The sequence below is a fragment of the Pteropus medius genome, unplaced genomic scaffold (assembly GCF_902729225.1).
Source record: "Pteropus medius unplaced genomic scaffold, Ma_sr-lr_union100, whole genome shotgun sequence".
NCBI lineage: Eukaryota > Metazoa > Chordata > Mammalia > Chiroptera > Pteropodidae > Pteropus > Pteropus medius.
This window is the reverse complement of record NW_024346062.1, coordinates 9,515,091-9,539,773: the sequence shown is the minus strand read 5'-3', so window position 1 is coordinate 9,539,773 and position 24,683 is coordinate 9,515,091. Positions and strand designations below refer to the sequence as shown.

Below are 24,683 nucleotides of genomic sequence, written 5' to 3'. Positions count from 1 at the left end.
AAAAAAAAAAAAGCTATATAGATTTTATGTAAATTTGGTATTTATGAGCACCAAACTTTTAGCACTGACATCTGCCTGAGAAGAAACTTCATTTACAGCAGTGGCAGAAATGAAGTTCACTGTGAACTAGTTTTAGATACCATATGCTTTAACATTCTGAAGAGGAGAGGAAAAGAGGCATTTTTAAAAACAGATTTTTCTTGCTCTCACTGTGGATGATGTTGCATGACAACATTGTGACATCATAACTTACGCTATTTTATTTGCTGTTGCACCAATATAGAGCATCAAGGCATGTAACAGCACCTTGGATGTATATAGTGCTTTCCTTCCATGAAACTTAAGGCACTTCACAGGCATTTTCTTTCGAAACCTCACAACATCTCTCTAAGGTATTGCCAAACTGGAGACAAATTTCACAGTTTAATCATGTGGAACACATTGGTAAATATAGATGTGCCTTTTAGAAAGTTGCTTCAAAGTGTATTTTGCAGCTCACACGACGTTTCTCAGGGTGTAAACCAGTGGTGTAATGTAAAGCTTTTGGCCCTCCCCCACGGAAGCTGGGAGGATAGATGTGTTTGGCAGCACACAGTGGCGCAGGAGGAAAGGAGGGTCGAGCAGAAAAGGCAGGCTGACTATTTTGCTACGTGTCCTCCCCTTTTCTTCATATCTCTACACAGGGGTGCCTCCTTTTCCTCCATCTCATTTTTCCTTTTCAGCATCAAAAAATAAAACCGATTTATAAAGTTTAATTTGTAATTAAGAGTGAGGTTAGATTTTCAGAGCAGAACACAAAAGTCCATTTAACTTACAAGTCCTATTGATTCTAATCCTGGCAATCTAACTGGTGCTTATAGTTTTAATGGAAAATGAGTTCTTATGAAATGGGAATGTGACAGCATTGCAGACATGTTTGTTTCTTGCTCTAATCTCTCCAAATCCACTGTGAAAGGGAATGGGCTTTTTCTCAGAATACTTCTGCCTCCCAAACCTCACCCTTTTCTTTCCTAGTTCCCCACACCTCCCAGTTTCCTATAAAAGATCTCTTGATATGGAGCAGAGATCTGATGTGAGTCCTACTTGTGACCTATAATAGCAGTGTGAACCCTGAGTGGCTGAACCTCTCTGAGCCTGTTTTTCCCTTTGTAATTTATATAGACTACTAACTCACAGGGTTGTTGTGAAGATAAAATTAATTTGTGTGGAAGAGCTGAACTGCTGTCCAGCAGAGAAAAATAAGGCCAACTAGAAATATTTTGACTATCCAGTTTCCTGGGGGTAATCTGCTTTACCCTTTTGGGTATCATCTAGCTCATTTTCGAGAGTGAGAGAGGGAGCTCCAGGACAACAGCAGACATAAACTGGGACTATCCCAAGCAAACCAGGATATATGATTAATCTGTATGTAGGGAACTTCCAGATGTGCTTGTGCCTAATAGTACTTGTTATTGTAGATAAGAATGCCTACATTTAATGAATAAGAATATTATTTATTGCCCACGTACAAGTTGAAGCTGTATCACAACCTTTCTATATAGCTCATAGTGTTTTTTAAAATGTGCTACATGGACAACAGGTGGCACTTGAGACCATTTCAAGTGGTATACAGCAAACATTAATTTTTTAAAACTATCATGTCCAATCTATAATTTTGGAAGTAAAACTGATTATTTTAAAATTTGTTTAGACCAAATTATGAATTGATTTAGAGAAAACAAATCATACTACAGTTGGATTACAGCTGTAGGAAGATTGACTTGGAATGACTGATATGTAGGAAGCCCTGCTTGATAGGATACAATCAGTAGAATGAAAGAATAAGCTACTCAGTATTTGAATAAATAGTGTTATAATGTATTATCTTTTATTCCAGGAAACAGCTCTGCAAGAGTTGGAGAAAAGATCAATACCCAATTGTGGCCCGGGTGAGGGGACTAGAAATGCAGTAATTGCAGTTGAAGATTAGCCTTGCCTCCAATTCCTGGTAAGTCCTGGGCCTCACCACCATTTTTGTATATTATTAATGTAAATGATGTGTGAAGAATTGTTAAAATTTGGTAAAATTTAATACATACAAAATTTAATAAAACGTTGTGGGGACATTTTATTCATGTTTATTCTTTGAGAGACATAATTTAGGTTGGAGACTTAGTTGGTCTTGTCTGTAGAATTTCAAGAATAAAGATTCCTCAAACTCTTTGAGTAGGTCATTAAATTCTTTGGTAATCAAAAAGGTCTTCCTGATATCTGTTCCCAACCTTTCTAATTTAACTGAAGTCTCCAAAGAAAACAGAAAAAGTAGGACGGGGCCTCTCAAAACTTGTTACAAAGTAGACTTCTCAGTCCTCACTTTATTTTATTTACATTCAGTTTTCTTTTTGTTTGTGACTTCTGTCCATGGAACACATGAATGTTTCTTATTGTTTTTGTTTGTTTGCTTAAAATGGAAACAATTTAGATAATGTATCAGGACACCAGGGTAGGAATGATTAGAGGTCAGCCATTAGCAATTATACTCTTTTCCTAAAACACATCAAAATATTTGCGAGACGGTCATTCACAGATTCTGTGTGCACTTGAGCTCAGGGTCTGTAAAAGTTTACAAGTATTTATGTATGATTTTATGTGTATTTTCAGAGGTTTTTTTTTTTTTCTTTGTGGAACTTTGAAAAATGAAGAGAATTAAGTTGTTTCTAAAAAGCCAAAGCAGCCTGCCATCTCTTTTTCTTTTCTGGGCTACGGTCCAATTTGCACAGCAGTTGCAAAGAAAAAGCAAACGCATCACTAGATTCAGCGAGAAATATTGTAACAGTATGTAATCTCTGTCAAGATAAAATTGCTTTGTGATTTACATTACAATAAATCCTGACCTTTAAGTGCTGCAGACTAAGCTAATCTGTGAAGTACTTTATTCCAACATTGAATCAGCGAGAGAAGCTCAACCAAATTGACTGTATTAGTCCCACCATGGTGTGGTTAAAGAGCCTATATATATCGAAGCAGATTACAGAGCATTGTTCTATGTGTACGATAATAAGTAGAATAATTGAAATATCCAATCTGTTTCATCATTGTGAAATAATAGAATTATTTTAACCTCCCTTCTGTTTGCCTATTATGGGAATTACAAGTAGCCTCATTAAATATCATTAGGGCCTGATTTAGATAGATGAGAACAAGGAAATTCAGAGTTAAGGCTAAAATACCACATGACATTTCAACTTTAATTCACTTCTATGGCTGTTATTTATTTTCATGTTCTTTCTCTTTTTTTCGTAAAATAGTTAAGGTATTATGTCGAAATCTCAGTACCAGCTTTAAATTTTTGGCTATTTGTCTGCCCAAGTCAAGTGTTTGGCTATTTGTCTGTCCATCAATCATTGGAGAATGGAATTTTCTGAGGTATAAATTTAAAAAATAACTAGAACTTACCAAGTTTGAGAGATTTTTGGTCATTTTTCTTCAAATAGTTTTTTCTGCTCCCCTCTATTGTCTTTCCTCAGGATTTTGATTACACACATATTAGATGACTTTATATTATACCGGAGGTCACCAATACTTTTTTTTCAGTCTTTCTTTTCTCTGTGCTTTATTTCGGATAGTTTCTTTTGCATGTTTTCAAGTCTACTTTTTTTCTTTCTGCAGCACTTAACCTGCTATTAATCATATCCAGTATATGTATGTACACATATAAAATATACATAATTATACATATAATTATAATAAATTTTTCATCTCTAAAAGTTTTATTTAAAAATGTCTTCTATTTATTTCCTCATCATCTCTCTCAAGTATGCCTCTTTTCCTACGGGGTGAATATTGACTAGATACTAGATATTGTGTATTTGTTTCTGGGCGCCGAATTTTTTTGGTATTCTTTTAAATAGTGTTGGATTTTGTCCTGCTGTGCAATTAAGTTCTTAGGAATCAGATTTCTTTGGGGCTGTGTTTTAAGCTTTGTTTTACCCTTTAGTCTAGGGCTAATTTGGCCCTGTGGCTAAGGCAAGTACCCTCTGAGGGCTCGTCCTTATGCTTCGTGTATTACAAGGTCTTCCCATTCTGGCTGGTGGGAACATAGACTATTTCTATCCCTGTAGGAGCCGTGAGAATTGACTGGCTTACTGCTTTCTGTTTCTTCTTTATTTAGTCAGAGGTACTTTCTTCTCTTGTGTGTACAGATCCGTACTCATCCAAAGATCTGCAGTAAATCTTCCACAGAGCTCTGAAAACCTCTACCTGGGTAGCATCATCCTCTCTGGTACTTTACCCCCAGAAGTTCTGTCTTGGCCCCCCTGTATTCCAACTTCTGTCTCTTCAGCTCAGGGAGACCACAGGACTCAGTTGGGGATCCCTTTCCTTCTCTGAGAACTGGAAGATGTCTTCAGGTAGTCAGCTGGAGCTATGGTACTGCTTGAGTTGTTTCCCTTGTCTCAGAAACCACACTCCTGTGCCATTTATTGTTCAATGTCTGAAACAATTCTTTCTATAATTTTTCAAGTTTCTCATTGTTTAGGGTGAAAGGCTCTCTCTTACTCTATCATGGCCAGAAACAGATGTTTCAACTAACCGGAGTTTAAAAGGTAGTTTAAGATTTTTACTTTTGATCAGCAGTTCTTATCAGGACACATTTCTGGAGACATCAAAGTTAGTGATAAGAAGATATTAAAACAAATTCTGGACACGATAAACAACAATTGTTAATTCTTATTGTCCAACTTCAACAATTTAAAATCAGATTTTTTTTTTTTTTACTTGTTTCAGAGTTATATAAAGAAAGTTTGGAGTGCCAGAGGTCTCTTCCATTGTTTCTTATGATAACTATTGCTCTGCTCTATTTTAAAGTTAAGTTGCGTTCAGGGAAATAATTTTCATTTCAGTAAGGTGAACTTTTTTGTTATTTTGTAATTTTAGATTTTTTATAATAAATTTATAGGGTGCCTTGAGGGCAGCATAATTTGTATCATAGGAGACCACCTAAGAAACTCACCTGGGACAGACCACTCTGTTCTGCCCTGGAGCACTATTGCCTAGAACTAGAATTGTTCATGAGATATCCCACATTATAAATAGAGACATCCTCGGGGCACCATATCAATGTATACTATAGGGTCTTCTCATACATTTTTGAGGGGAAAATAGTACTTTCGATATCCCCAAGATGAAATGAAGTACTCCTGATGCTAAACTGAATGCTTAGCTGAAACATAAATATTTTTAAAGGTGAATTTCATAGTTCCAAACAATTTTAAAATTAAAATATAGCGATTTTTCTAGATTCATTTGCTTCAGTGCTGAAGAAAAAAAACCTAATAGTTTGAAGGAAAGATTATATAAAAATATTAATAGCTTGATGTAGATAAGGTTATACACACACATGAACAGTCTTTTAGGCTACTAGTTATTTCCTTAACAATTAAAAAAATTGCCAACTAACAGACTGTTGTAACCTGATGACTTACCAATATTTAAATTTTTTGTGACTTAATCTGCAGTCTAGAGCATAAGGATAGCTCACTGATCTTTTGTGACATCAACTAAATCAACATATGCCTCTAAAACAACAATTTCATTTTTTATTAGGAAGAAGCCTGTTTTGGCCTGTACCACTTTCCAATGACTTGGGGGTTTTGCTGTCCTCAGGTGTGTCAGACACTTCTCCACCTTCTTGCACACAAATGCTGACTCTGCACAGGTTTTCTTGTCTCTATCAGTTTGATTTTGGGGTACAGTAGGATATCTCATCAAGTATTTTGTTTTAGGTGTTGGTCTGTGGGTTTTTGGTTTTGCTGTCATAACTGTTTTCTGTTTTATGACAGAATTTGAGGTGATTCAACACTACCCCACATCTTCCCAGAATTTCCCTCCTACCTTGACTTCTTAAAGCTTTTGTTTCTTCATTTGGTAGAATAAAGAGAACTAACCAATCTCCTAATATCCCTTTCAACTCTAAGATCTACGACTATATAAGTTACCTATTTGGACCCAAAATTGTGAAGAAAGGCATACATGAGGTATTGCCTCACTCTCAAGTTTTCAGACCCTGCGTGTCTAAGATTAAGTTGCTGTGTGCTATGAGTATATTTTGTCCTCTGAGTCAATACTCATCCTTATATCCATCCATCCTAATAACAAACACTGAACCTCTGCTATGTACTAGCTTTGTTTCTCCAGGTACTTATCAGGTTTGCTGTGCTATTTGAAGCTATAAATAGCCACACTATAAATGTCATTCCTCAGATATATGATCACCTAAGCAGACCTGATTGTTACTTAGAGGAGAAACGTGAGTGTTATGGGTTTTTTTTGGAATGAGGTGAGGGTGAGGGAATAAACTATTCCAGCTCTTTGACGTAGAGGATTTCTTGCCTGCCACCACAAACTTGACCACTTAGCCTAATCAAACCAGGGCTTGAAGTTTCTCTAGGATTTAATAATCAGCTAAAGAAAGCCAACTGACCTCACCATTGGATTAATAGTCAGTCTCTATGAGTTTGGAAGAATTTAATAAATCTAGGTCCATGGGAGGTCACTGGGGAATATTACCTATAGGCACGTGACAATTTAGTGTTATTAAATAGCCTTGTGTAGGTAGCTTCTGTGAGGAGGGACAGTTTTGCTGAATAGTTGTCAGGAGAGACTTCAGGAAATGTGGGCAGAAGACACACTCAGGGAATATCAAGGGCACAATTTTAGGCAATGCTTTATTTCTCTAAAAGAATCCTGAGCTCAACAAATGTAGATTACTTACCTTTCACCATATTCCCTGAAGTCATGCAATTTATATAATAAACATTTATGGAATACTTAACCATGCACCAGTTATTTTGTTAGGTATTTCCCTTATCTTCTTATTTTAATGTAATTTTTTTCTTATTAAAGTCATATTTGTACATGCTTAAGAAATCAAACAATACTTCAAGACTCATAAAAAATAGCTGTCTCCTGTTTTATTTCTCTTCTCTTTAAATTCTGTCTCTCCAGAGGCAACTACTTAAATTATTTTTAGCTGTTAATTTTAACATTTGCTTCCATATGTATACAACAGCTTTTATTGCTATTTCTTGATTTGTCCGTTTTAAATATGATTTTTGACTTCCTGCTCTAGAAGAATATTCTTTAGCTCTTATTTCCCCATCCCTTCAACATAGAAATATTCCTTGTTTTTCATCCTTACAGTAAAATTACATAATCATGTCTAAGTCAATATTTGTTTACTTTGTTATGATCATATAAATATTATGCATGGGTAGTGAACCATATATTATATGTCATTTCCTTTCTGATATAACTTACGTTTTCTCTGAAATAAGAAAAGTCTCTGTTTTTCTGTTTTTACTTTTCAATGTCAATATCTCTAATTCATTCCCAATTCTCTAACATAACTGTAATTCTAATACTTTGGGTAACTGTCACATTCGTTATGTGCTCGAGATATCCTTTCTCCAGGCCTCTGTTCTCTTGCTTTGATCTGCACTGGTTGCTCTTTAGTCTGCCATGTAGCTGTCATCCTGAGATTTCCATCTACATGTCTGTTACACCTTTTTACTGTGCCCCGTTTGGCTCTTGTACTTTTTCTGACTTTTCCTTTCTTTTATTTGCTTTATGTTTCAGTTTGGATTTTTTTTTTCCTAATAAACTATTTTTCAATTCATTAATTCTTTCTCTTTTGTGTGTCTAATCTGTTGTTATATCCATCTATTATTTTCTTAATCTGAGATGTTTTCCTTTTCAGTTCTATAATTTCATTGGATTCTTTTAAATATAGACTACGGTTCTGAGGAATTCTGCATATTGCCATTTATTTTCTTGAATATATTATTATAGCTCTTATACAGTCCTTATTGATAGCCTTCTACCTGGACTACCCGTGGGTCTGTTTCTATTTTCTCTTTTATTTTCTTTTTATTTTTAGTTATTTTCGTCTTTCTTGTATGGCTGATGACTTTTTGACTTAATGCTGGACATGGAAAATTAAAAATTACAGAGGCTCTGGAGGATTTTATCTTTTTCTGGAGAGAATTTTCTTTTCTCTGGCAAGCAGCTAGAGAAGGGATGGATCACCTTGGTACATCCGTGGGTAGTCTACTTCCAGTCTCTTCTTACTCCTAGAGTATTTCCTTTTGGGGATCTCTGCTAAAAGTCTCTAGCTGTTTACCAAGACCTTGGTGAGCTTTGAACTTCAAGTTTTATCTTCTTGACACTGTGGTCAATGGAAGAGTCTTCTTCTATTTTTGCTTCTAACTGTAGATTTCTGCTTAGTTTCTTGGGTTCTAATCTGGTGTAATTTAAGAATCTGCAAATGCCTTAATGAGAAACGTGCCAAGGAATGTCTGGTTTACTTACCCTTGTGATCCCCTTTTCTTTAGGATATTTGATCCTCGAATTTTGGAAGCCTAGGTATCTCTCAACTTGAATTTGGGTCTCTCCAGATCACTGGTCTCACTAGGCCAATCCTTTTTATTCAGCTTCAATGTCACATGATGCAAATTAACAAATGCTCTGAGAGGAAGAATCATCGGTGAATGTAAGGCTCACCTCAACTTCCCTTTTCTCTGTGATCTTGGCTCTTCATATCCTGGCTGTCTTAGTTGTTTCCAATGCCTTAAAAGAGCTGTTTTCATCCAGATTTTAGTTTGAAAACTCATGAATTTTAGGATTTGAAACTTTTTTTTAGTATTCTTTCTGTAATCATTTATGTCCTCTCTCTCTCTCTCTCTCTTTGTTTCCCCTTTCTGCAATTCCTGATATTTTGATTTTGGACCTTCTTGATGGATCCCTTAAATTTTAGTGTCTTTCTATCTCATTTCCATTTCTATGTCTTTTGCCCTGGACCAGTTTATCCAGAGAAGAGTTTTTGATTATGTCTTGGGGTATGGAGCAAGTATAGTTGCTGGTATTTGAGAGCCAGGTAGAGGATGGGGTTGAGTAGAAAGGTTGTTCCAAATGTAAACTTTCACTCAATGCCCCTGTTTTCAACTTGTTATCTCATCCATGCCTTTCAGCTGTAACTTCTATCTCTGAATCCAGAACTTCTCTGATTCATCCTTCCCAGAGAGTGAACTTCAAATGGAGAAGAGATATTTGTTTATAATTTTGTTTTCAGTCACAGCTCCACATCTAGCTTCAGAAGTACTTGGTGCTGCCAGTTCTTGAGACTTTCCAGGCTCTGTAGTACATTTAGATTGTAGACTTGGATTTCGATTCACTCCGAAATGTTAAGTCACTTACCTTTCACCCATTTGCTTTTCAACTTCTAAAATTATCTTGTCATCTCTTGTCTCATACATTCTTTTCTTCTATTTTTGTTGTCCTTGTGGATTTATACTTAAAAGTTTTTCTTTTTTTTTGTTTTTTGGTTCTATTTTAAATCTGGAGCTTTGGGGAAGGACCAGAGAACAGGTGTGTTTAATCCACCATACCCAACAGGAAGTTTTAAGTGCGTTATATACATCACAACAAATTTCCACAGCAGGTGTGTGTATGTGTGTGTGTATATATATATATATATATATATATATATATATATATATATATATACTGAAGGAACATAGTAAATGACAAGGTTAGAATTAAAACCCAGTCTGCCATCAAAGCCTTGATTTTGGAGTGAGTTAGTTTTTTGGTTCTTTTTTTAGCTTTGAAGTTTCAAGTTTTTCTCACAAGTATGAAGGAATCTATAATCCTTTTCAAAACCAAGTGATTTATGAAATAAGAATTTTTGCAATGTGCCTTTACCTTCTCTATTCAGCAGTAAATTCTTATATTATCATGATATAATAAATTATAAATTTTAAAAATCTAATATAATTTTACTAATAAATTTCTCATTGTAGTTTGTATTTTGTGCTTGAAATTACTAAAACTAAACTTTAAATGAATTATTTTCTAATTGGGACTTTTCTCTAAGTCAAGATTATTCTCCCCAGTAGACTATATCTATTTGCTTTCATAGAGAATAAAGTTTCTTGTTTAACCCTTATGTTATGTTTTGCTTAAAACCTGAAATTTCTAGGAAGTTTCTTATTCTGTTTCTTTTTGGGCTATTCCACAATTCCCTTTTGCTTTCTCTAAGCATTTCTTTGACCCTGGAGATCCGTGGTAAAAATATCCTCATATACTCACCACACAATTAATGATTTACTGTTTCTTACAGGAAACAAGTAAGATCTCTGTGAAACAAGTAAAATCTTCTTCAAAAGACAATCTACACATTTTGTAACAAACAAAGCATAAAATGCTTGGAAAGTTTCTGTAAACAATCTCCAACTAAAAATAGTACCAGCTTTACTTTTATATTTCTACTAAAGAACAGAGAGAGCCCTGCATATGGGTCAGTTTCATGTGAGAAAATGGAATTCTGATGGGCTGTTGTCACTTCCAGATACTTTTGTTTCATAAGAGTTATAAAGGAACATATTTTCCATTTGAAGTTGTCACCTACTTTCAGGCAAAACCTCTTTGCCTGCACTTTCTTTCTTCTTTTCAAGAGGTAGGGTAGTTATATCATCAGCTAAACATTCATAGGAAAAATATCCAGATAATCAGAGAACTGAAACCAATGTGGAAGCATCTGATGTTGTGTAATATTGTTTGAACTGAGACTAAATTGGGTCTCAAACTGTTTCATTGGTCTCTAAGTTTCGTGGCTCTCCGAAACTTCCACATTATTGCCTGTTTTGAAAGAATCAAAATTACTTTTGTTAAATATTTAACAGAATTTTTCATTTAACTTTAAGAATTTCTACTCTCTAGGAAGCCTCTTTTACCCTATTAGATCAGAAACACTCACTTGTTTTGTATCCTCTTTGAGTGATTTGCATATTGTTTATTCTACTTGTCCTTCAAATTTGCGCTTCATTTTTTTGTGATGACCCCTGAACCTTTCCATGGTATTCTGTCTCTCTTAACTGGATTACAAGCTGTTATAGCTAACAAATGAATGCCATGCTGACATTACATAAAGATATGCTCAATAAATGTTGTTTCCCTAAATACAGAAAATGTATGTTTGGTTTTAACTCTGTAGTGTGTGTTCTTTAGTGAAGGAGATGATGAAAGATCTCCATTTCCACATGAGATCCTGAGTGGTCTGCTATGAGCAAGAAATAAGAAGAAGCTCTGATACGGGAGTCTTTTTAACTGATATCCCCTATATCCTACGGGCATATACGGAACAGGGGAAGATTCAACTTAAATAAATAAAAGGAAACAGTTTCAAAGTAAAGTGGTGAAATCTGAGCTAAGCTATCGATTAGCAGATAGAGGCAAGTTGAAGAATTTTCCAAAACAAGTAAGCAAAGAGAAATCTAGAAACCACAAAAGAATACATATCTAGATCTATTATAAATCATGGTGACCTCTTCTATAACAAGGGCAGTTTACGACAGGCAACTCTGGGTAAGAATTTAAAAACTGGTGTCAAAGCCAACTAGAGGAAAATAAAAGCATAAACAAGAATAGCTTCAAAACAATCCCTGAAGGAAGAAAGGTACGAGTAAGGATTAAAATTACAAATGTTAGGAAAAGAGAATCACAAATTAATGATGCAATATTCCCCCAAATGTAGAAAAAAAGACATTTAAATCATTTTGAGGGATTGACTCTTTTTGATATAGAAATTACTATTCTCTTATAATACATAAGTTCTTCACAAATATAAGTTCTTGGTTCAAACTTGCATCCTCTCTACCTTGCCTCATGTCTGTCTTCCTCATGTTCTTCTATTTGGTCAATTAAGAAGAAAGCTTCTATGACTCTGTGCTCACATTCATGTGAGGACTTGCTGATATTTTAGCCCAGATTGGAGTGTGAGACATCGAAGACTGCAGGGAACATAGAAAATTGAAGAATAGCAGATAGTAACTCAAATGATTAGAATAAGAGATAGAATAAAAGTATAAAAGAAGCAGATTGTTACCAGTACCCCACATAGCAGGGTCTGAAAAATATTTGATGTAAAAATGAAAAAAATTAAATACAGTTAAGAACATTGGAAGAAATTGTCCCACAGCACAACAAATAATAAAAAATACCTGCAAATTTTCAAGTGTTTTTCACATGTCAAACACTATTCTAAATATTTTTATATGTTATTTAATTAATAAAACACCTTTAGAAGCTAAATATGATCCTCAATTTACTAGTGAGAAAACCAAAGCTCTGAATTGTTAAGTATCCAGCCCAAACTCTCTCAGCCAGTAGCCACTGGAGCCAAGATGGAAATTCGTCTAACTATAGAGCTTGAGGTCGCAGATCCTATGAAGTTACCTCTTCTTTCTGAATGAACTGAGTGCAGTCAGGATGTTCCTCCTATTGCTTAGAGGATGAACTAGGTTCCAACATAGCATGATATAAGGGTATAGAGGATTTCTTTTTTTTTTTTTTTGGACAACTTTGTAAAGTTGCCTTGTGGACATCTTTATCTGGATGTTCCAAAGGCCACAGTCAACGATTAGAGGACCTAAAAACTGAACACATTGTCTTCTAGGCAAAAGTCTTTGTCCTTCTTATATTTTCCCCCGCTTCATTATAGTTAATGACACCATGATCTATCCAAGAACCTGTGAATAATTATTTTCACAGCCTCTACAATTAATTTAGTCACTAGTTCCTGGGCTTTCACCTCTACAATATCTATGAGATGTCAACCTTCTTTCTATTCCACTGCTCGTACCTTTGCCATCCTTATTTTTCTTTTTTGTACAACTTCAAAAAGCTTTTGATTTGTTTCACTGTCTCCCATCATGGACATCTCCAACACAACCTCACAATGCAGCTGCAGTCATTGCTTCTGGTTAAAAGTGCTGCCCTCAGGAAAAAAGAAATCTCTTTTGCTTCCATGACTTCATTTACCACCTATGTGCTGATAAATCACAAATTTATATCTTTAGCTCAGATTTCTCCTTAGAGCTTCCGTACTAATGTTGTCAGTTCAGTAAACAATACCATCATCCACCCAATGCCTCTGACTTTCTCACTGTAATACTCATCAATTACAAGTTCTTACAGTCCTGCTTCTGAATAGTTTCCTTTTCTGTTCACTTTTCTCCATCTGACTGCCACTATTATGGTCCAATCTTACACTTCTGCAATAGCCTGAGCCACTGAAGCAGCCATGATAATACCCTTCTAAGTGGTTGCTCTGTACCTGTGGTTTGCCATTTTTAATTCATTCTTCATTTATATTACATTTCATTAATTGTAACATATCCTTCTTTTTATATTTTTTAATTTTGCTAAAATCAGTATATGTCTTATAATTGTATATATAATTGTATATATAGGTTCATTAGCAGCATTTGTTTTTTATGTCACATATAAAATGATGGTTCATTTTATATTCAATGACATCATAGAGTTGATGAAATAGGATAATAAGAAAAATAATTGTTCTGAATACAATACTATACTGCATAGAACCTTCAAAGATTTCCCATTGTCCTTAGCATAAAATTCAACATTCTTAACATGCCTATGAGGCCCTGCATGTCTGGCCCTTGCTTATCTTTATAGAATCAGTTGGTGCTAAACTCTTAGTTATCTATCCTTCAACCACATTCATCCAATGGATATTTATTAGGTGACTACTATGTGATACATAATAATGTATCAATGAACCGAAAAAATAAACATGGCTACTGCCCTTCATGGTGCTGACTGTGATTTGAAGCCTCCTGGCCTCACTTGAATTTGTCATTTTATTTCTTGCCTTAGACCCCTTAAATATGCTAGTCCCTCGGCCATTTCTATACTTTCCACTGCCTGCCCTACCCCAATCCTTTGTCCTTCTCCCTAGCTAAGTCTTACTCCCTACTCACCCTTCAGGGCTTATTTTACACAGCACTCCTCCACAGCCTTCCTGCTCAATACTCTCATGGCTCTGCACTTCTTTTCCCAGCATTCACAGTACATTTTTTTTAGATCTTTCCCTCTGGACTGTCAGGTCCATGAAGGCAGGGGCTGCATCTGTCCAACTCATGGCTTTCTCCCCAGCCCTTAGTCTAGTGCCTGGATCATGTTAGGGCCTTTTAAACTATTTATTGAATGAATAAGTAATAGAATTGGAAACATGAATTCACTTTCGAACCACAGTGACACTCTGAATTTTCTACCACTTGAATATATTATTAAAGCAAAACAAAACCACAACCAAAATAGAACCATTAACATAGGACGTTAATAAGTTTTAGACTGACAGGTAAGAAGAGGAGAAAATACATTATCAATTTCAAGCTGAGCATCATAAAAGTTGATATTAAATATCATAAATATTTTTTTCCTTAAAATAAATGTTGTAATATTTTAGCATTATCATTTTCATACAAATCAATATAATGACCAAAATGTGTACAGTAGTTTGTATGTCTTGACAGATTAGGTCATATTCTTTCACTGCTGGTTTTAAAGGCTTCCTTCTCTTTGGTCTATCCTTTGTATTGAAAATGGGCTGCCTTTTTGTGTCATGGATTAGCTTGGTATATTATACTTATGAACTAGTTGTAGGTTCAGTTCCAAGTGGTGAATTAGCCTAGCACTCTAGACATATTCTACTGTTTCACAAACACGGGTCCAGTTATATTCCTGAGAAAGCAACTCAAAAAGAAGCTCATTAGTGTCATCTTATTTTTAAATATAGAATGTTTTCATTAGAGTTCAAAGCAATCTTTAACTGCTTGTCTTTTCTTTGCTCTAGATATATTTTCTTCAATATACATACACTCTAGTTCATTATGCAATTGTATGTTTCTTGTAATTGCCTCTACATTTATATTAGCATAATTTTCCTCTGTGTTACCAGAGAAAAATTTGAGAAATAGCCAAAAAAATAATAATAATCTCACCTTTAAATGCTCCACAATTAGCAGAGAGGGAAGCACAACTTTAGGTATTCTAGTTATTGAATTTTAGCTCTCCTATTTTTAGTAACATATCCCCAAATCCTTGGATAAAAAGCTATAAAATGTGAAGTATTATTACCACAACATATAGCAATAAACTACCTCAACATAGGAATAATCAAAAGAAAATTCTTATAACTCCATTCATGTTCAAAGATCTTGTGATACAAACCAACCCCTGTCGGGGTATTATTTTCAAACATAACTGGTTGACATTATATAATTACACACTGCTGGATATTGAAATAGCAAAAAAGGAAAAAGTACTTATAGTAGTACTCACAGCACACAATGACGAGTATTCACATTTATACACACATCTTTAGAGAATTATTTCTGGTTACATATAATATTACAGATCTTATCAAAGATTTAGTGATCATTTAATATCAATATTAGGCTTTGACATTGATGTCTTAGCCAGCATAGGGAGGCGTGGTCCTAAGACTCACCTTCCCTCAAAAAAGTGCCCCAAGGTGAACCTCTTTTCCATTGTTCTGTAGTCAGTATGTTAAACAGAAATTTCATTTATGTATGTGCATGCAAATATTCAAAAATCTCATTTAATTCTTATAAATTTGTGCTCCTAATCTACATAACTTTTTTCTTTATTGTTTTTTCCACTTTTGATAAAGACATTGTTCTTTTCTAAGATAAATTCCTCATTCTTTGGTCTTATTTTACCATCCATTTCTGTTTTATGCATCTTTTGTAGGAGTGATGGGAATTTGTCGGAATTTCTGATTTCCCAGATTCCTTTTTCACTATTCTCAATGCTACTTTCCTCCCTTTTAACCTCTGGATTACAACCAACTTTTACCTTTTTCCCTCTCAAATGTCACCTTTCTAATCTTTTCATTATCTTCACTTAACATGAGCTTTTTGGTCTGTTTGGTACATTGTGAAGTGTAGTTTCACAAATTTTTAGGCCCTAAATGCCATTATTCTTGATACTTTACCTTGTCTCTTTCTTAAGTTGATCAGTTTGATAGTCTTACATTTGTTCTTCCTATTGTATAACGTAAGTACAATCTATTGGCTGCTTTGAGATTTCTCTCCTGTCCAGACTTCTTTTCTAAAATTGGATGCATATGATTATGGAGTGTATCATTTCATATTTAATATTCTTAGCAATTTTTTTTTACAGTGACATACCTATGGGAAAATGGGGTTGGAGGGGAGAGGAGAGATAGAGAGCTAGAGCATGAGACTTAGACAAAAATATATTTTGTGAGGAGCATTAAGGTGGTATATAAGAACAGTCACTATCGAAGAGTAAATACTAGTAAAGCAACAAACTAGTAATAAGTGTACATGTCTAAGGAATAGTAGTCTAGGGAACTGCTCCCTCCTTCATCAACAAAAATTAAACAATTAATCAACCAATCATGCATTAAGAGATTAGGCTCTTCCAATTAACAGAGCTCGGATTTAAGTGGGTACATGTTTGACAAAGGTGAACCAAGACTCTTCATGGTGGATATAAGAAGCTAAAAGAGGCCTTGGAATTTACTAGCTTTGGTCACAGACTTCATCTTCCCTTAAATCTCTTGCACTTTCTTTGTGTTGGCACAAGCCAAGGATTCAGATGCCTTGATGAAAATAAAAGTCTTTACCACTTTAGCTCCCTACTCCTATCCTATACAAGGGCAGAGTCATCACAACTATAGGTTTTCAATAAATATTTACGGACAGGAATGATAACTTGCAAAAGAAATTCAGTTACCTTTTTATTTTATTTTTTTAAATAAATTATATGTGGAGAATCTTTATTAGGGGAACCTTTGCTGGCCTTTAAAAACTTTAGTAGATGTCATCTTGAGGTATGCAGCTAAAATTGTTATCTTTCAACAGAAACAAAATTGGAAAATCCTATTATCATGCAAAAACTAGAAATAAATGAAAATAGGCATCAAATACAAACCAATGCAAATACTCAGGAGATATAGTGTGACTATTCTGCTTTATCTCCCATGAAATCTATTTTTCACACCTTTAATGGCCTCTTTGGGTGTTGATGTTCATGAGTAAAAATATTACTTTAAAAAACAAAATAAATTTCTTTGTTCTAATTAGGCAGAATGAAAGCTTTCTGTTATAATTTATATTATTAAAGTTTTGACATTTTCTAATGGCATAAAACAAGTTCTATTTTTAACAAAGGCCTATGTTAGCACAGTGCTTTGAGGAGATTTCCAAGTTCTAGTAAAACTCAAGTTTTTATAATTATTTGATTCTAAAAATTATAGTGTAATAAAATAATTTTGGTAATCCCTGGTTCCATTTTAAATAGTAATTACCCTCTAGAATTATATGCACCCAGAATAATGTGACTAGCAATTAAAATTTTTAAAGATAATAATTATTAAAAGCTTCATACATGACAGAAATCATCATTTCTGGGCAAGAGAATCTTTAGAGTAAAATAGTCAAGTAAAATTTACCAACATCGAAACTACTTGAAATGAATCTTTAACCTGGACCATTACAAATCCTACAAAACTGTTGAGAATGACTGAATTGTAAAACTATATTTAAGAACAAAAACCGTAAAGGACATAGAATAAATTCGGATCTTCATATTCAGTTGTTTCTCATTAAGGAATGGGTGATGACTCGACAATGTGGCTAAAGGCTCTGTCTCTGCTGTAAGCCCAGGTTCTTTTTTTCCTCCACAATTTTTAAAACTATATATCTTATAATATGAGATATAACTTATAGTATGAGATAAAACTCCTTAAGTCAGGAGATTTATTAAAATTTCGAAATATGCAACTACGAATGCTCCAAATTCACCTCAAAGAAAATCTTTTTTAGGAATTTCACTTTTTCCAAATATTTTCTATTTAGTTTTCTAAAAGGAATCACTATTTTATGCTGCAACTCTTTGTCTTGTTTTATTTAAAACATTCTTGGTTTGTGTTCATCTTTCAAATATTTGTTGAGCACCTATGATTAACAGACATTGCGCCAGATACTATGCGTGCAATAGAGAATTAGATTCTATCCCAGCTCTAGAGGAACTTACATGCTGGTGGGGTGTACAAAACAAACAAAAAAGTGATTGACATATAGTAGAGAGTTGGGACTGGGGTAAAATGAGAATGCTATGGAAACATCTAACGATGGTATCTAGTTTAGTCTTCATGAGTCAAAAAGGCTTCCCAGAAGAAGAGGCAGTGAAATTGGACTCTGAATATTGAGTAGGACTCAGCTAGCTCAGGTGGAGAGGAAGAGTGGAAAGATTCTTCCAAGAGGATGAAATATCATGTAGACTTGTAAACTGACTAGGTATTCTTTTCATAAATATGCTTTGTACACTGTGATGATAGGGATGTTTTTTAAACTACTCCTAGCAGGGAAAGTCACTACTTACTTTGGGTCAGTGCTAAAACTGATACCTTCATCTAGAGACACATGAAACTGTTTCATTGTTGACTACCCCTAGTAACGTCAGCTAGCTGGACTAGTCACTTGCATACAATATAATGAATGCAGACCTACATGTATGAACTTATTTGTACCTACGCAACAGGTCAACTCATTAATAAACTGCATAAAATAAAAAGAAAAACAATTGGAAGGAATACAGCTGTTAATAGTTAAAAATGTGTTTGGTTGCAAGTAACAACAACAAAAAATCCAATTTAAATTGGTTAAAAAATTATGAAATTTATTTTATATAATTGGCAAGTCAGGAGTAAGGCAGGTTTCTTGTCATACAATTGCTGGTGTGAAGTTACTGAGGATCCAGGTTCTCACTGCCTCTGTGCTCTAGCACACACTGCATCAGCTTCAGCCTGCTCCTGTTTCTCCCTTGTGGTTACCATCAGGGCCATCAGGGCTGTATAAGTTCTTGTTCACATCCAGCAGGGGAGAGTGAGATCCTCTACCTCAAGTATAAGATTAAGTTATTCCCTTCATTCTGACTGGGCATGTTCTACCCTGGACGGAAAGCAGTTGCAAGAGTTACTCAATATTCTCTTTGCTCAGTGGAGAGATACACTCAGACAGGGAGTGGAGTCACGATGGCTTCCCGCGGGACTTGGAAATGAGGCGTGGATACCTAGGATTTTAAAATCATCCTTCTGTTTGGAAAGAGGAAGGATGCATGAATGTGAGACAGACAAACAGTGCGTCCAACGCAGTTTGCTGCTTCTTCATAATTGTAATTGAAATTCAGTCTCCTGACTAGAGAAAGAATACTTTCTTATCATTGGGGAAAAAGGCATGATTCTAATGGATTCTAACGCTTTGAACTATGTGTGGATTGGTAATGAAGGAGAGGTGAAGCAAATGCTGAGTCGTGGAGACTTCTGTTTTCTCTTTCCTTTCCTTCGCTTCCTGAGTTGTACTTCTGAATTTCTACATTGGTTTTTGTGGTCCACATTTACCATAGCGTAGAAAGAAATTGCAGGCATTTATTTTGCAGTAAAAGTATTTTTAGATGTTTTGTGGGCTGTGTATCAATTACTGTATAACATAGAGTTAGAAAGGAATGTGCAAAGTATATTTAGCAACCTTTGATAATATTTTAAGAGCATTTGATTCTGACACATGCTATGTAATTTATAGTGATGCAGGTTACATCATTATAAGGTTACATATTGGGAAATCTACAAAAAAATACCTTCTTGAAACACAGACTAAGGAATAGTCCCTTAAAGGATATGTGTGATGATTGCATAGGGTTTTCTTTTTCCTCTTTATTTTCTTTTTGTACTTCATATGCAAGTATAGTTTTGTGACTTCTCATCATGACAAATGGATGACCAAACAAGAAGTTTATGTCATTTGAATGATCGACCCTTATATTTTATTCAAGACTAGTCTTTCCCTCTGGCTACATAGGGTTGGAGTGGTGTGCTTGCCAGAGGCTGGACAAAGAGAAACATATTCTCCCATGAAAGTGGCACAGTGCAACTAGATGAGCAAATGAAAAGGCTCTTTTTTTTTTGGCAAGTTTATTCAGGGCAATCTTTGATGGACAGAAGAGTGAATGAAATTAATATATTAAATAATAGAAAAATAATGATTTGTATCTGATATTTATTTGCGTAGCGACATATTTTTCAGAACTTTTTTGTGTACGTTATCTCATACGATGGAGTAACCGTTCGATAAGGGAAGGATGATAATATTACAATCTTTTTAGAGATTGGGAAATCAGCATATAGAAGGTTAAATGAATTGGCCACAATCTCAAGTGGAAAAACAAGGTTTGAGAATTCAAACTTTTTGTTTCCTTTCTCTGTGTGTGTGTGTTTGTGCACATGTGTATGCTTTCTAGTAAAATATTTTACCCACTCTCTTTTTAAAAAAACAAACAAACACAAATAGAAAGAAAACAAAACAAAACAAACTCCCTAAACCCCCTGCTATGTCAAACACTCATAATAATGAATTGCTAAAGAATATACATTTGCTGGATTATGAGATCTTACAAGGTAGTAATTGTGAATTTGAAAAAATTGAATGACTTAAATACTTTTAAAAATACCCTTTTAAATACAGTATTTTCATTCTTGCCCTTAATTTTTCTATCAGGCAGGGATCTCGTATATCCAGTTCAATCTTTCTCAAGTGCATTTCTGATGCTTATGTTTTTATCTTCTTAATCCCCCTTTGCCCCACAACTAAACTCGCCCCTCTCATGATGGTGTTTGGGCCTCATATAACTTGGGAAGTCTTCTCTCAAGGGCTGGAGACCATTAATGGGCCCTTGCACATTATTTAGAGGGCATCTGTTTAGGAAAATACATTAAGGGGAAGAGTTATTGCTAAATGTCTTTGAAATTATACATGTCACATGGTGGTTACCCACTCTTGGAAATGCCCTCAGATATGATCTTAAGAATTTGAGAATTGACACATAGTTGGCCTCAATAAACAGCTATAGATAGCTATTCAGTTTGCTGGTAGTGACTGTATTGCATGATTTTGTGCTTTCTGAATACAAAATAGATCTTTGAGTGAGGTATGCTTTTTGACAGCTGCTGATAACATCTGAGAGACAATTTAATTTGTCTGCAACTACAGCAGCAAAAAATAATAAAAAAAAGCAAACAGGCTACATCACTACTCCTGCTTATTTGATGACTATCAATAAATATGGATGAAACACCTGAAGGAGCACACAGATACCTAGTTAGCAGATTTGCCAAGTATGCAGACAATGGGTATCTGCACGATTATGTTTGTTGAAAATAAAAAAGAGACACATAAATAGGGCTAGTGAGAATGAAGATTCAGTGACAGCATTGCATAATACTCATAAAGTATCTTTCATCTTAGGTAGTTGAAAGCATTTTAAAAGTGTCCTTATGACACCCTCCTGGTGCTAATAGATAGTAAAGAAGTATCAACTCTACTTAAAAAGAATGCTGAAACAGGAGCTGAAAAGTTAAGCGACTGCTTAGTGTCTTGGTCTTAGAAACAGAGGCTGTGTCTATCTGTGGCAACTGTATTGTTGCATTTGCCCCCAAGCAATCTTTTTCTAGCTCTGTATAAATTATCTACCTGGCAAAAAGCAGACTGAGGCTGGGAGCAAAAATATACTTCTGTGGGTGTAATTGTATTCGTGGCCAAACAGAATTTGGACTTCTTCCATTAGCTGGAATGCCTGGTGGTTGTACTAACTTTAAAACCCTGAGTTGTCAACAAACAGAAGGAGCCTAGTTGAACAGGATTAGAGAAGAAGAAATGGAGAAACGGGATAAATATGCAGACACATCCAAGGACTTAACCTGAAACTTCCTAGAGGGATCCTTTTGTGTGAAGGATCCTTTCCTCAGGGCTGGGCTCCTTACCTCAGGGCTGGGCTCATTTCTTTCTCTTCCTTTCTCCAGAGTCTGCTTTTGTCTCCTTTTGCTCCTTGGTTTCCTCAGAAATACCAGAAGTCAGAACTGGGAATAGGCAGTATTTAGGGCAGATTTCTTCTGGGTAAGGAGTAGAAGCAGTACTGATGATATTCCTTCCTGCTGCTGAGGACACTGAGCATTTCCCTGAAGCACCTTCCTGGCTCATACTTTCGTCTTTTACTTTTCTTACATCTAGCTCATACCAGCTGCAACCACACTTGTCCTTGCTCTTTCTCAAATACCCATGCATGTTCCTGACTCAATCTTTGTATTTCCTGTTTCCTCTACCTGGGATATTCTCTTTACTCAAATAGGATCTTCAAAGTATGCCTTCTTTAGTTACTCAATCTCAATTTCGATGGTTTTGCCTGGGTCTGAGGATTCCTAGGACATGGGACTTCTAGTTTTAAAACTGTCAGTCCCAGGCAAACTAGGATGCTTTGGTTACTCTATTTAAATTGCAACTTCTTCAATCTGGCTTCCCCCTTTTACTATTTTTCCTTAGCCTCTATCATTATCTAATATATTATACATTTGCCTTTTTTTGTTTGTTTTATTCACTCTTTGATCTCCAGTGTTCAGATTGGCTCAGTAATTTTTTTTTGAATGGATAAAAAAATGAATGAGAAATTTAAAAAGTATTAATTATATAGAAAGAAACTAATGGGTCTATATTTCCTGAAGTGAATTATTGAGTCCATAAAATCTTGGTCAAATGTAATTTGAGTCTTAATATAAATGCATTATTTACTAATGAGTGATAATTTTTTGGGAGGGAGGTGGTAAAATTTAAACAATGTTTTTGTTTATAATTTAAAATCAAAGAGTCATTTAGTTAATTTTTAAAATAAGTTTTTATACAAGTAGACTATTAATAGAAGTATTATACTTTAGATATGTTATGGGATCATTTGTGTGGGTTTAGGCCAACTGATTTTAATCTATTGGAATGAATTTGTAATGGAAATTCAGTTAGTTTTAACATATGTAAGTCTCTCATTTGCCCCCGCGAAAACTTATGCAATGTGTTTGATTAACACACATAACACTTCTCTTAATATTCAGTTATTATTGACTGGAAGAATGAATGGATGACTTCAAAGGACAAATATACAGTGAATAAGAAGTCAGAAATCATGAGCTGCAATATACTTAAGGTGGCATTTTTGAGTATCTGACTTTTAGTGATCTTAGACCTGACCTGGAAAGCCTAGCCAAATTGTCCTTTGCTCTATTATTTGCAAACACTTGGTCTGTCTCTCCCTTGTCCATGTTCGTGAGGTGCTATGGGAGAACAGCAGATCTGGGGGTAGAGGTCCTGGGTCCTCATCTCTTATCACCATTTTCCATGTGACTTTGCAGGATTACTTAATCTCTTGCAACCTGCTTCTCATAATTTCCGAAATGAGAATGATAAAGGCCCAACTACCTTACTAGGTTGCCCAAAATAGGAGTGGAGCTACTTTGGAAATTATAAGGTACTGCATAACAATGTAAGGTGAGGTAAGATGAGAAGAGGTGAGGCATTCTGCTGGGTGTATGTGTTTTAGGTGACTGAGCAGTCACTGCTGGATGGTTCTGAGCTTGGTTCTTGGTTCATACCCATTCTCTACCTTGCTCGTGAAGTTTCTCCTTGTCATCAGTGATATCCACAGAAGATATCATTGAAATGGAGCCTGCAATTTTCCCCTTAGATCTAGAGAGTCACTTTGATTCTGCCTTCAAAATGAATGACTATTCTCCCAGCAGATTCTCACTAGTTTTAATCAAGTCACCTTTATAGAAGCAGGTCACCCACTGGCAGAAGACCTTTAAAGTAGACATAGATTCTCCATTTAAAACTAAATTTTATCCTGGTGAACTGATGAATAGTTACACAGAGGCCAAATAATGTAGTGGTTAAAACGGACTCTGGAGGTAGGCTGCAAATGCTCAAATTCCTTCTCTAGCATTTACCAGGTATTTGGCATCAATAAGTGACATACCATATGTTTCATGATCTTCCCTACCTCAAGTGTGTATGAGAGTTAAAAGAGTTAATAATGCAAGGATCTTAAAACAGTTCCTGGTGTGTAGGAAGTGCCATACAATTCTTATTATGTTACTATTATTGTCTTAATCTAACTGATCCCTTACTCAAATAGGGTGACTTAGGCCTTACTCCAGTCCTGGTTTTTTGTATTTTTATTGTAGGATCCACCAAGAGCACACTGATTATGCTTAATTTCACTTCTAGGAGCTTTAGGGCACTTAATGCAAGTTAAATATTATCTCCAGTAGATTGTACCTTCCTGCCAGCATCTGCCCCATCCCACCCCACCCAAGGAATCTACCATGGACATCAGGAATATTTTTTGATTATTTAGGAGTGAGTAACAATGTGCAAGGCAGGCCAATCACAGTTCTTACCAATTATTGTATCACCTAAGGGAGATTGCTCTACTTATAGGCAGTCCCTGTTGAGGGAAAGGCCACATGTAGTTTCTTTCCCATACATAGCTTGCTATGTTGGCATCACCTATCCCATCTTTATGTCAAAGCAGGTTGACTCAAGGACAGACAACTGGCTCAGTGCAACTGGTCTATAAGTTGCCCAGTGAACAGCCTCTGAGCTCACTTTGCATGAAAGTTCTATCAAAACATGGATAATATTGATTATTTAGGCCAACTCAGATGTTCTATTTGGAACATCTTGTTGAAGATATATGGAGAAAACAAGATTTATTTTATTAGCATCAGTAGGGCTGAGTGTGCTGAAGTGACTAGTAGGCCATCGTCACAGAGTAAGCTATGAGCAAGCAGAAATCATGAATAAGTAGAAGGCAAAAGATATTCAGTACAGAATGAGTTAGATGGCTTTGTAGCGGCTAGAGCAGAAGCAGCAGCAGAAGAGTTGGTAACAGAAGGAGGTCGAGAAAATTTT

At 35.3% G+C, this 24,683-nt stretch overlaps 1 long non-coding RNA gene across 1 annotated transcript in view; it reads left to right on the top strand.

The window, feature by feature from the left end:
* The window catches only part of LOC120612518 (uncharacterized), a 534,137-nt gene that overhangs the window by 19,418 nt on the left and 490,036 nt on the right, over positions 1-24,683 (top strand). The window contains exon 3 of the long non-coding RNA XR_005655466.1: positions 1,877-1,987. This is a non-coding gene — a long non-coding RNA (uncharacterized LOC120612518). The remainder of the gene's footprint in view (positions 1-1,876; positions 1,988-24,683) is intronic.